We start from the raw sequence: 12822 nt of genomic DNA, 5'->3' as shown, positions 1-12822 counted from the left end.
TTCAATAATGCAGACATTTTTTAGTACCTTTCCCCAGATCTGTGCCTCGACACAATCCTGTCTTGGAGCTCTACGGACAATTCCTTCGACCTCATGACTTGGTTTTTGCTCTGACATGCACTGTCAACTGTTGGACCTTATACAGACAGGTGTGTGCCTTTCCAAATTATGTCCAATCAATTGAATTTACCACAGGTGGACTCCAATCAAGTTGTAGAAACATATCAAGGATGATCGATAGAAACATGATGCACCTGAGCTCAATTTCGAGTCTCATAGCAAAGGGTCTGAATACTTATGTCAATAAGGTATTATTTTTGTTTATTTATTAACAAACATTTAAAAATGAATTTTAGAATAAGGCTGTAACGTAACAAAATGTCTAAATATGGAAGCGGTCTGAATACTTCCCGAATATACTCTATGTACCCCTCTTCTTCTTATATTGTCATTTTCATGGTTTGGGAATAAAAATACCTGAAGATTACTAACAAGAGACTGTTGTGGTCTTTTCTCTAATGGCCAACCATCCAGTCAAAATGTGGAACATCCTCCACATCGATATAGGGCTGTATTTGTGACATATAGCTTAGATACGGTTACTTTTCTTCCCTTAAAACATAAATCTTTACAACAACATAGGTCTGAGTGTCATCTGCTTTAACCATTTTCCGATGCAGTCCATTTTTGTTCTTAGTTAAACCAATACGTTAAACACAAAGACCCCTCCCCCCTCCACTGCCCACTTACCCATCATTACAGTGTTCAGCTCAATGACCCCTGGTGGTCTGTATCACCAATATTTCACCCTCAGATAAACTCACACTGTGATAAGACTCGGGGAGTAAGGAGAGGAAGCATTAAAGAGGGCAAGAGATAGGGGAGAGGTGGTCGGGTGGGATTCTGTATACATCTGGCCCTTCTTTGTACACTGTGTTAACTAACCTCCAAATGAGCTTCAATGCCATACAACACTCCTTCCGTGGCCTCCAACTGCTCTTAAATGCTAGTAAAACCAAATGCATGCTTTTCAACCGTTCGCTGCCCGCACCAGCCCGCCCGACTAGCATCACTACTCTGCACGGTTCTGACCTAGAATACGTGGGCAACTACAAATACCTAGGTGTCTGGCTAGACTGTAAACTCTCCTTCCAGACTCATATCAAACATCTCCAATCCAAAATCAAATCTAGAATCGGCTTCCTATTTCGCAACAAAGCCTCCTTCACTCACGCCGCCAAACTTACCCTAGTAAAACTGACTATCCTACCGATCCTCGACTTCGGCGATTTCATCTACAAAATAGCTTCCAATACTCTACTCAGCAAATTGGATGCAGTCTATCACAGTGCCATTGGTTTTGTTACCAAAGTGCCTTATACCACTCACCGCTGCGACCTGTATGCTCTAGTCGGCTGGCCCTCGCTACATATTCGTCGCCACGCGCTCCAGCAGGTATATCTCACTGGTCATCCCCAAAGCCAACACCTCCTTTGGCCACCTTTCCTTCCAGTTCTCTGCTGCCAGTGACTGGAACGAATTGCAAAAATCGCTGAAGCTGGAGACTTACATTTCCCTCACTAACTTTAAACATCAGCTATCTGAGCAGCTAACCGATTGCTGCAGCTGTACATAGTCCATCTGTAAATAGCCCACCCAATCTACCTACCTCATCCCCATATTGTTTTTATTTACTTTGCTGCTCTTTTGCAAACCACTATAACTACTTACACACCATCATCTGCTTATCTATCACTCCAGTGTTAATCTGCTAAATTGTAATTACTTTGCTACTATGGCCTATTTATTGCCTTACCACCTCATGCCATTTGCACACACTGTATATTGACTTTATTTTTTTCTATAGTGTTATTGACTGTACACTTGTTTATTCCATGTGTAACTCTGTTTCTGTCGCACTGCTTTGCTTTATCTTGGCCAGGTCGCAGTTGTAAATGAGAACTTGTTCTCAACTAGCTTACCTGGTTAAATAAAGGTGAAATAAAGAAAAAAAGTCACATAAAAAGTGAGCAACCTTCCTGCTAGCCATGATTGGCTGAGATAATGAGTGGGCTGGACATGCCGAGAGATGAGTTCGGATTGGTCTGCCATGTAGCAAGCTTCTGTCTATAACATGAGCTGGTCAGTATGTGTAGGAAAACCTTTCTAACGTGACTTTTTAAAAAATATATCAAGTAGTAGAACTGAATAGGTGTTGCTCTCTACTTTCTGGAGGACCGACTTTTGAAATCAGCGGAATTTTATTTGTCACATGCGCCGAATCGTATAGACGTTACCGGGAAATGCTTACTTACAAGCCGTTAACCAACAACGCAGTTCAAGAAATACTAAGTAAACTAAATAAAAAAAATAAAACATCTGAAAGTAACACAAGAAAATTACATAACAATAACGAGGCCATATACAGGGGTTACCGAGTCAATATGCAGGGGTACAGGTTTGTCGAGGTAATATGGGGGGGTGTCAATGTAAATAGTCAGAGTGGCCATTTTATTAATTGTTCAGCAGTCTTATGGCTTGGGGGTAGAAGCTGTTAAGGAGCCTTTTGGTCCTAGACTTGACGCTTCGGTACTGCTTGCCATGCAGTAGCAGTGAAAACGGTCTATGACTTGGGTAACTGAAGTCTTTGACAATTAATGGGCCTTCCTCTGACACCGCCTAGTATATAGGTCCTGGATGTCAGGAAGCTTGGCCTCAGCGATGTACTGGGCCGCACACACTACCCTCTGTAGCGCCTTATGGTCAGATGCTGAGCAGTTTCCTTAACAGGCGGTGATGCAACCGGTTAGGATGCTCTCGATGGTGCAGCTATAGAACTTGTTGAGGATCTGGGGACCCATGCCAAATCTTTTCAGTCTCCTGAGGGGGAAAAGGTGTTGTCGTGCCCTATTCACAATTTTCTTGGTGTTTTTGGACCATGATAGTTTGTTGGTGATGTGGACACCAAGGAACTTGAAACTCTTGACCCGATCCACTTCAGCCCTGTCAATGTTAATGGGGGTCTGTTTCCTATAGTCCACAATCAGCTCCTTTGTCTTGCTCACACTGTCAGGTCTCTGACCTCCTCCCTATAGACTGTCTCATCGTCTGCGCATTCATCCGCTGTAGTATCAACTATTCAAATGGTTCTTTTGTCTTAAATTTTCCTCCGTGTCACGTCGTCTAAAAAAAACACATCCTTGTCGCAAGCCCACACACCTCCGCCATGCTTCTTCCAACCCAAAGACACATTGCCAGGCTCTTCTTCAATTAGGTTTTATGGCAGTTGGCATCCAATATGTTGCATTACCACCACCAACTGGACTGGTGTATTGATCCATTATACTTTGTGACACAAAATGAGGGGGAAAGTACTTACCCTACCATCTAACCCTACCGTAATTAAAAACCCACCACCCTATTCAACTAAATTAACCCTGTCTGGTCCTACACCAGGCCAACACCCTGTAACTCTTCTGAAGTCAAATCACATACACCCAAGTGTTTTCTGTGATTTACATGACATTCCTGTGGTACAGTTGATAAACATTGCTATGAAAGCTAAGCAGCAAACCTTACTGAAGCATATATCACTCGTTGGCCTATCCCTCTGTGCTGGCACAGATCTACTACTCACAGGGATCCCTTGACCCATCCTCTTCTACTTTTTCGACACCCTCTCCGCTACTCTGACCCTAGCCACCTTAACCTGCCTTTCTCGCATTGGACACTTCCGATCCCCAGCAACATGGGCACCCCTACAGTTTACACACACAACTTTATCCACCCTTAACTACACAATCCTCTATCCCATGCCCTTCTGCATGCTTCACACATATTGGAATCTCCCTCTTACACACTGCTGCGACATGACCATAAATGTAACACCTGAAACACCGCAGTGGGGTTATAGGCTCTCCTCAAACAATAAGGCCTAATTCAAGAAGCCACCTGTGGGTTGGACACGCCTCCAACCACACCCATACCTGCAGCCTTTAAGGCCTATTGCATAATAGGAAATTATCATCACAATACAGTGTGTTAACATATTATTGGCAAAGTACATATTTACACAATGTTCTCATAGTTTTATATTTACTTTAGGGTCAATGTAGCTCTGTTGGTAGAGCATGGCTATTGTTTTTGGTTGTGGGTTCGATTCCCCCCGGGAAAAGGTACAAACATGTACACAGTCACTCTGGATGACAGCATCTGCTAAATGACAAAATGTAAAAAAATACATATACATTTGTTTCATTTAATTTCTACTTCATGCTTTCATGTTACAAGGTCATTCACAGGTAAACACGGCCCTATTTCAAGGCCATGCAAACAAGATATGGCTATAAGATGCAGTACTACATAGGGTGAGATAGGATAGCCGCTTGCTTGAAGCAATGGCCAAAAGCAGAGAGAAATGGTCCCAACACAAGGAGAGCACCACCAATGGAAGATATGCCCCCCTACTTGTTGGAGCGTCTTTTAGAAAATGTCAGACATTATATTTTAATTAGATTCACACTGTTTACTATCCTGTATTTAGTCTAGTCTCATTTATAAAGCAACTGATACAGCCATGCTCATCTTTTTATCTGGTACAGTAGAGGTAAGAACTTCCCAGAGGATGATGATGGTGGTACCAACAAATGCTTACGTGGGAGTTTAGAACTATCGTTGAGTTTCATGAACTGTGTGGTCTTTTCTGAAAGCAGCTTTAGCGTCTCAACACAACCTGGTCTCAGATCCTTTTGTATTATTCTGTATGCAAATCCCATTTAGTATGATATGTTACATTTCGTATGTTATGTATTAATTTGTGGATGTCCATCACCCATTTAGTATGATATGTTGCGAATTGCAATTCGTAAAATTTACCATAAATTTGCAAAACATATATTTTCCAAATTCTAGCTAGGTGGTTAACGTTAGCTAGGCTAGGTGTTAGTGTTAGGGTAAAGGTTAGGGGAAGGGGAAGGGTCAGCTAACATGCTAGGTAATCGTAAAGTAGCTAAAAAGTAGCTAAAACATACTAATTAGCTCAAATTATTCCTGATGAGATTTGAACTCACAACCTTTGGATTGCTAGGCATTATGCATTTTATGCCTACCTATCCTCCCTGCCCAACAACCCTACTTTGTTTCTACCTTCAGTAACATCTGTCTTATGTAACCACACCAAACGTAACATGTCATAAGAATTTGAGTGTCCCGGATTTACGTTTACTATGGAAGCAAAGTTAACTGAACTAAATGACTATCACTCCATAGCACTCACTTCTGTCATCATGGAGTGCTTTTTGAGGCAAGTTAAGGATCATATCACCTCTACCTTACCTGACACACTAGTCACACTTCAATTTGCATAACACACCAATAGATCCACAGACTATGCAATCGCCATCGCACTGCACACTACCCTATCCCATCTGGACAAGAGGAATACCTATGTAAGAATGTTTTTCATTGACTATAGCTCAGCCTTCAACACCATAGTACCCTCCTAGCTCATCATTAAGCTCGGGGCACTGAGTCTGACGGGGCCACCCCCACTTCGCTGATCCTAAACACAGGGGCCCCACCAGGGTGCATGCTCAACCCCCTTCCATACTCCTGTTCACCCATGACTGCGTGGCCACGCATGCCTCCAACTCAATCATCAAGTTTGCAGATGACTCAACAGTTGTAGGCCTGATTACCAACAATGACGAGACAGCCTACAGGGAGGAGGTGAGGGCCCTTGAGGAGTGTTGCGAGGAAAATAACCTCTCCCTCAATGTCAACAAAACAAAGGAGCTGATCGTGGACTTAAGGAAACAGCAGAGAGAGCACCCCCCTATCCACATTGATGGGACCGCAGTGGAGAAGGTGAAAAGCTTCAAGTTCCACAGAGTAAACATCACTGATAATCTGAAATGGTCCACCCCGCAACAGCGTCTCTTCAACCTCAGGAGGCTGAAGAAATTTGTCTTGGCCCCTAAGACCCTCACAAACTTTTACAGATGCACAATTGAGAGCATCCTGTTGGGCTGTATCACCGCCTGGTACGGCACTGCCCGCAACCGCAGGGCTCTCCATAGGGTGGTGCGGTCTGCCAAACGCATCACCGGTTGCACACTGCCTACCCTCCAGGACATCTACAGCACCCGATGTCACAGGAAGACCAAAAAGATCATCAAGGACATCAACTACCCCATCCACAGCCTGTTTACCCCAATAGCATCCAGAAGGTGAGGTCAGTACAGGTGCATCAAAGCTGGGACCGGAGACTGAAAAACAGCTTCTATCTCAAGGCCATCAGACTGTTAAATAGCCATCACTAGCAGGCTACCACCCAGTTACTCAACCCTGCACCTTAGAGTCTGTTGTCCTATATAGATAGACAGGGAACACTAGTTGTGGGGTGGCAGGTAGCCTAGTGGTTAGAGTGTTGGACTAGTAACCGAAAGGTTGCAAGATCAAATCCCTGAGCTAACAAGGTAAAAAGGTGTAGTTCTGGCCCTGAACAAGACAGTTAACCACTGTTCCTAGGCCATCATTGAAAATAAGAATTTGTTCTAAACTGACAAGCCTAGTTAAGTTTTAAAAAACAGGTCAGTTTAATAATGTTTATATACTGCTTTACTCATTTCATATGTATATACTGTATTCTATTCTACTGTATTTTAGTCAATGCCACTCCGACATTGCTCGTCCTAATATTTAAATATTTCTTAACTCCATTATTTTACTTAGATTTGTGTATATTGTTGTGAATTGTTAGATATTACTGCACTGTTGGAGCTAAGAACACAAGCATTTCGATACACCCGCAATAACATCTGCTAAATATGTGTATGTGACCAATACCTTTTGATTTGCCTTATGTTAAGTCTAGTCTATGAGACCAGGCTGCTCCACAAAATGGTTTGCACATTCCAAACACAACACACATTTCCATGATGAACCAGGACAGTTCAATTCAAATGAGCTTAAAGGTTTTAATGGTGTAGTACTGTAAGTGTTTCACCTTCATCTCACTAACAAAGATGGAGCTAAAAGACCTGAGAAAAGACATAGGTCCACCTTGATTAGAGATTAGATTTTTATTTAGTCACATGCACAGGGTCGCAGATGTAGTTGCAGGATACAGTGAAATACGTAAGCTCCGAGCTCCAACAGTGCAGGTGTGAATGAAACAATAATAATACAAAAAAATACAGTTGAAGTCAGAAGTTTACATACACTTAGGTTGGATTCATTAAAACTCGTTGTTCAATCACTCCACAAATGTCTTATTAACAAACTATAGTTTTGGCAAGTCGGTTAGGACATCTACTTTCTCGCAGGTAACCATGGTTGACAGAGGAAGAACAATGATTCCAAGCACCACCCTCCTTTTGAAGCTTCCAGTCTGTTATTCAAACTCAATCAGAATGACAGAGTGATCTCCAGCCTTGTCCTCGTCAACACTCACACCTGTGTTAACGAGATAATCACTGACATGATGTCAGCTGGTCCTTTTGTGGCAGGGCTGAAATGCAGTGGAAATGGTTTTTGGGGATTCAGTTCATTTGCATGGCAAAGAGGGACTTTGCAATTAATTGCAATTCATCTGATCACTCTTCATAACATTCTGGAGTATATGCAAATTGCCATCATACAAACTGAGGCAGCAGACTTTGTGAAAATTAATATTTGTGTCATTCAAAACTTTTGGCCATGACTGTACATGCTATTATTGTAAATTGGAAAGTTTACGAGCAACAATGGCTCAGCCAAGAAGTGGTAAGCAACACAAGCTCACAGAACAGGACTGCTGAGTGCTGATGCAGGTAATGTGTAGAACTGTTCATCGGGAGCTTCATGAAATTAGTTTCCATGGCCAATCAGTCGCATACAAGTCTAAAATCACCATGCGCAATACCACGTCTTAGCTGGAGTGGTGTAAAGCTTGCCGCCATTGGACTCTAGTTCCAGTGAAGGGAAATCTTAATGCTACAGTATACAATGACATTGTAGATAATTCTGTGCTTCCAACTTTGTGGCAACAGTTTGAGGAAGGCCCTTTCCTTTTTCAGCATGACAATGCCCCCGTTCACAAAGCGAGGTCCATACAGAAATGGTTTGTCGAGATCGGAGTGGAGGAACTTGACTGGCCTGCACAGTTCCCTGACCTCCACCCCGTCGAACACATTTGGGAGAGTTGGCGCCGGAGGAGATGGCTGCCGTTTTACATTCTCCTAACCAATTGTGCTTTTGTGTGTGCTTTTTCGTGTTATTTGTAACTTATTTTGTATATAATGTTTCTCCAACCATCTCTTATGACCGAAAAGATCTTCTGGATATCAGGACAGCGATTACTCACCTCATACCGGACAAATATTTTTTTCTTTAACGAGTCGGACTCGAATAATTTACTTCAGACACCAAACAAGGCCCACATACCTGTCATTGGCAGGAGAAAGGGACAGAGATATTGAGGACGTAGGTTGGGGTGCCTTGTAAGGATCCAATGGTGAGTGGGTAATCTGCCTCTACCATCAGTCCAATTAGCCAATGTAAAATCATTGGATAACAAAATAGATGAGCTACGATCACGAATATCCTATGAAGGGGACATTAACTGAAATATCTTATGTTTCACCGAGTCATGGCTGAACGACAACATGAATAACATACAGCTGGTGGGGTTTACGAAGCACAAGCAAGATAGAACCGCCACCTCCGGTAAGACAATGGGTGGCAGTCTGTGTATATTTGTAAACAGCAGCTGGTGAACACAATCTAATATTAAGGAAGTCTAAAGGTTTTGCTCACCTGAGGTAGAGTATCTCATGATAAGCTTTAGACCACACTATTTACCAAAAGTGAATATCTATATTTTTCATAGCTGGCTATTTACCACCATAAACCAAGGCTGGCACTAAAACCGCACTCAATGAGCTGTAGAAGGCCATTAGCAAACAGGAAAATGCTCATCCTGAGGCGGCGCTCCTATTGGCCGGAGACTTTAATGCAGGGAAACTTAAATCCGTTTTACCTCATTTCTACCAGCAGATATGCAACCAGAAGGGAAAAAACTCTAGACCACCTTTACACCACACACAGGGAAACATACAAGCTCTCCCTTGCCCTCCATTTGACAAATCTGACCATAATTCTATCATTCTGAGTCCTGCTTACAAGCAAAACCTAAAGCAGGAAGCACCAGTGACTCAGTCAATAAAGAAGTGGTCAAATGCTACGCTACAGGACTGTTTTGCAAGCACAGACTGGAATATGTTCCGGGATCCCTCCGGTGGCATTGAGGAGTACACCACATCAGCCACTGTCTTCATCAATAAGTGCATCGATGACGTTGTTTCCACAGTGACTGTACGTACATACCCCAACCAGTAGCCACGGATTATAGGCAACATCCACACTGAGCTAAAGGGCAAAGCTGCTGCTTTCAAGGAGCGGGACTCTAACCCAGACGCTTATAAGAAATCCTGCTATGCCCTCCGACAGAACCATCAAACAGGCAAAGTGTCAATGCAGGAATAAGATTGAATCGTACTACACCGGCTCCGACGCTCGTCGGATGTGGACGGCTTGCAAACTATTACAGACTACAAAGGGAAGCACAGCCGCAAGCAACACTGAAGCATGCATGAGAGCATCAGCTGTTCCGAACAACTGTGTGATCACGCTCTCCGTAGCCGATGTGGGTAAGACCGTCAAACAGGTCAACATTCACAAGGCCGTAGGGCAAGACGGCTGGACGTGTACTCCGAGCAGGCACTGACCTACTGGCAAGTTTCTTCACTGACACTTTCAACCTGTCCCTGACTGAGTCTGTAATACCAACATGTTTCAAGCAGCACCGTAGTGCCTTTGCCCAAGAACACTAAGGTAAACTGCCTAAATGACTACCGACACGTTGCATTCACGTCTGTAGCCATGAAGTGCTTTGAAAGGCTGGTCATTGCTCACATCAACACCTTTATCCCAGAAACCCTAGACCCACTCCTATTTACATACCGCCCCAACAGATCCACAGATGATGCAATCTCTATTGCACACCACACTGCCCTTTCCCACCTGGCCAAAATGAACACCTATGTGAGAATGCTGTTCATTGACTACAGATCAGCATTCTATAGTGCCCTCATAGCTCATCACTAAGCTAAGGACCCTGAGATTAAACACCTCCATTTGCAACTGGATCCTGGACTTCCTGATGGGCCGCTCCCAGGTGGTAAGGGTAGGTAACAACACATACGCCACGCTGATCCTCAACACAGGGGTCCCTCAGGGATGCGTGTTCAGTCCCCTCCTGTACTCCCCGTTCATGCATGACTGCTTGGCCAGGCACAACTCCAACACTGTCATTAAGTTTGCCTACGACACAACAGTGGTAGGCCTGATCACCGACAACGATAAGACAGCCTATAGGGAGGTCAGAGACGTGGCTGTGTGGTGCCAGGATAACAACCTCTCCCTCAATGTGATCAAGACAAAGGAGATGATTGTGGACTGCAGGAAAAGGAGGACCGAGCACGCCCCCATTCTCATTGACGGGGCTGTAGTGGAGCAGGTTGAGAGCTTCAAGTTCCTTGGTGTCCACATCACCAACAAACTATCATGATCCAAACACACCAAGCCTGTCGTGAAGAGGGCACGACCAAGCCTATTCCCCTCAGGAGGTTGCGTCACCGCCTGGTATGGCAACTGCTTGTCCTCCTACCACAAGGCACTACAGAGGGTAGTGCGTACGGCCCAGTACATCACTGGGGCCAAGCTTCCTGCCATCCAGTACCTCTATACCAGGAGGTGTCAGAGGAAGACCCTAAAAAAAAAAAAAAACTCCAGCCACCCTAGTCATAGACTGTTTTCTCTGCTACCGCACGGCAAGCGATACCAGAGCGCCAAGTCTAGGTCCAAAAGGCTTCTTAACAGCTTCTACCCCCAAGCCATAGGACTCCTGAACAGCTACTCAAATAGCTGTCCAGACTATTTGGATTGTCCCCCCGTTACGCTGCTGCTACTCTGTTTATTATCTATGCATAGTCACTTTAACTACATGTACATACTCTATGGATATGTAGGTAGAGTCAATTACCTTGACTAACCTGTGCCCTCGCACATTGACTCTGTACCGGTACCCCCTGTATATAGCCTCGCTACTGTTATTTTACTGCTGCTCTTTAATTATATATATTTTTTACTTATCTATTTTTTGCTTAACACTTATTTTTAAGGGCTTGTAAGCATTTCACTGTACGGTCTATCTATACCTGTTGTATTCTGTGCATGTGGCAAATACAATTTGGCCTAATCACCCAACATCAGTTCCCGACCTCACTAATGCTTGTGGCCGAATGGAAGCAAGTCCCTGCTGAAATATTCAATTGTCTAGTGGTAAGCCTTCCCAGAAGAGTGGAGGCTGTTATAGCAGCAAAGAGGGGGATCAACTCCCTATTAATGCCCATGATTTTGGAATGAGATGTGTGACGAGCAGGTGTCCACATACTTTTGGTCATGTAGTGTATGTCAACAATCCTTCCTCCAAAGGACCATTCTATGGTAAATGGATTACATTTTGTGAAAATCCCCCGAATCATATTTTTTGTTGTTGTCCTGGTTTCGTGAGGAATCACCCATCACATAAGCACTATTCCGAGAGTTTTTCAAAATAAATTCAAATATTGAGAGTAATCCATTGTCTTTTGGAGTTGCTCAAATGGGTTTTGACAGAAATTACCCGTTGTTTATGGGTATCTTTTGGTTGGTGATCTGGGCTCTGGTGTAGAGTGGGACTAAACGGGGTGGGTTAGACAGACAGGATGTGACTGCAGGCTATCTGGAGAGATGCCAGGGACATTGCGTCAGTAGGGTCAGAACAGGCCAGCACCACTGTGGTGCAGGGACTGAGAGGGAGTACACACACAGACTCTCTCACACACAATATATATAATTGTTACGAATTTGCAAACGTACAGGGTCACGAATTTGCTAAACTTATATCTTAGGAATTCTAGCTAGCTGGCTAATGTTAGCTAGGCTAGGGGTTAGGGTTAGGTTTAGGAGTTAGGTTAAAGGGGTTAAGTAACCATCTGTCTTTTGTAACCATACCTAAACATAACATATGATTTGATTGTCCCGAATTTACATTTACTATGTTAAGTCTAGTCTATGAGACCAGGATGTGCTACTGCATACTAGGCTCCCTACTATTTAAGACATAATTGTAAAGCATTGGCCAGTACAGGTACAATATTATTACATGTTTAATAGCCATGTGGAAGAACATTAGCTTTCTAGCTAACTCTGGCACTATTCATTATACTGTACCTGCCAATGCCATTACCACATAAAATATTGTTGCTTTCAACAGTGCTAAATGGGAGCTATGAAATTAGTCCCAGTTTCTGCTCATATATTTAAATGAGTTTTTATTGTACTATACCTGGTGACTATCCTTACGTAAACAACAGTAATATGTTGTAAAAACACCACTGAGAGAGTAGGTCACCAAGCAACCAAAACAACTTCCCACATGTGCCTCAACTGAGCACCAACGTGTTATGGGACAGGTGTCTTACCACAGGTAGCGAGTAACGTGCGTCAAAACCACACATGTGTTAATTGGACACAACCAACAGCAGTGCCAGGGGTGCTGATGTTGAAGCACGGCTCTCCCGTAGTGCTGCACGAGTGACACATAACTACGCTCTCATGCAATAATTTTTTCTTCTGAGAACCTTGGAGGAATTCAAAAGGCAAACAACTTCATAAATATGTGAACATGTAGACTTTCCAGTGTGGGATTGGATCATAAAATGAGACTAGAAAGCATCC

Source organism: Salmo salar, chromosome 22 (assembly GCF_965601325.2).
Source record: "Salmo salar chromosome 22, fSalSal1, whole genome shotgun sequence".
NCBI classification, from domain to species: domain Eukaryota; kingdom Metazoa; phylum Chordata; class Actinopteri; order Salmoniformes; family Salmonidae; genus Salmo; species Salmo salar.
The sequence above is the reverse complement of the archived record's forward strand: the minus strand, read 5'-3'. Positions refer to the sequence as shown.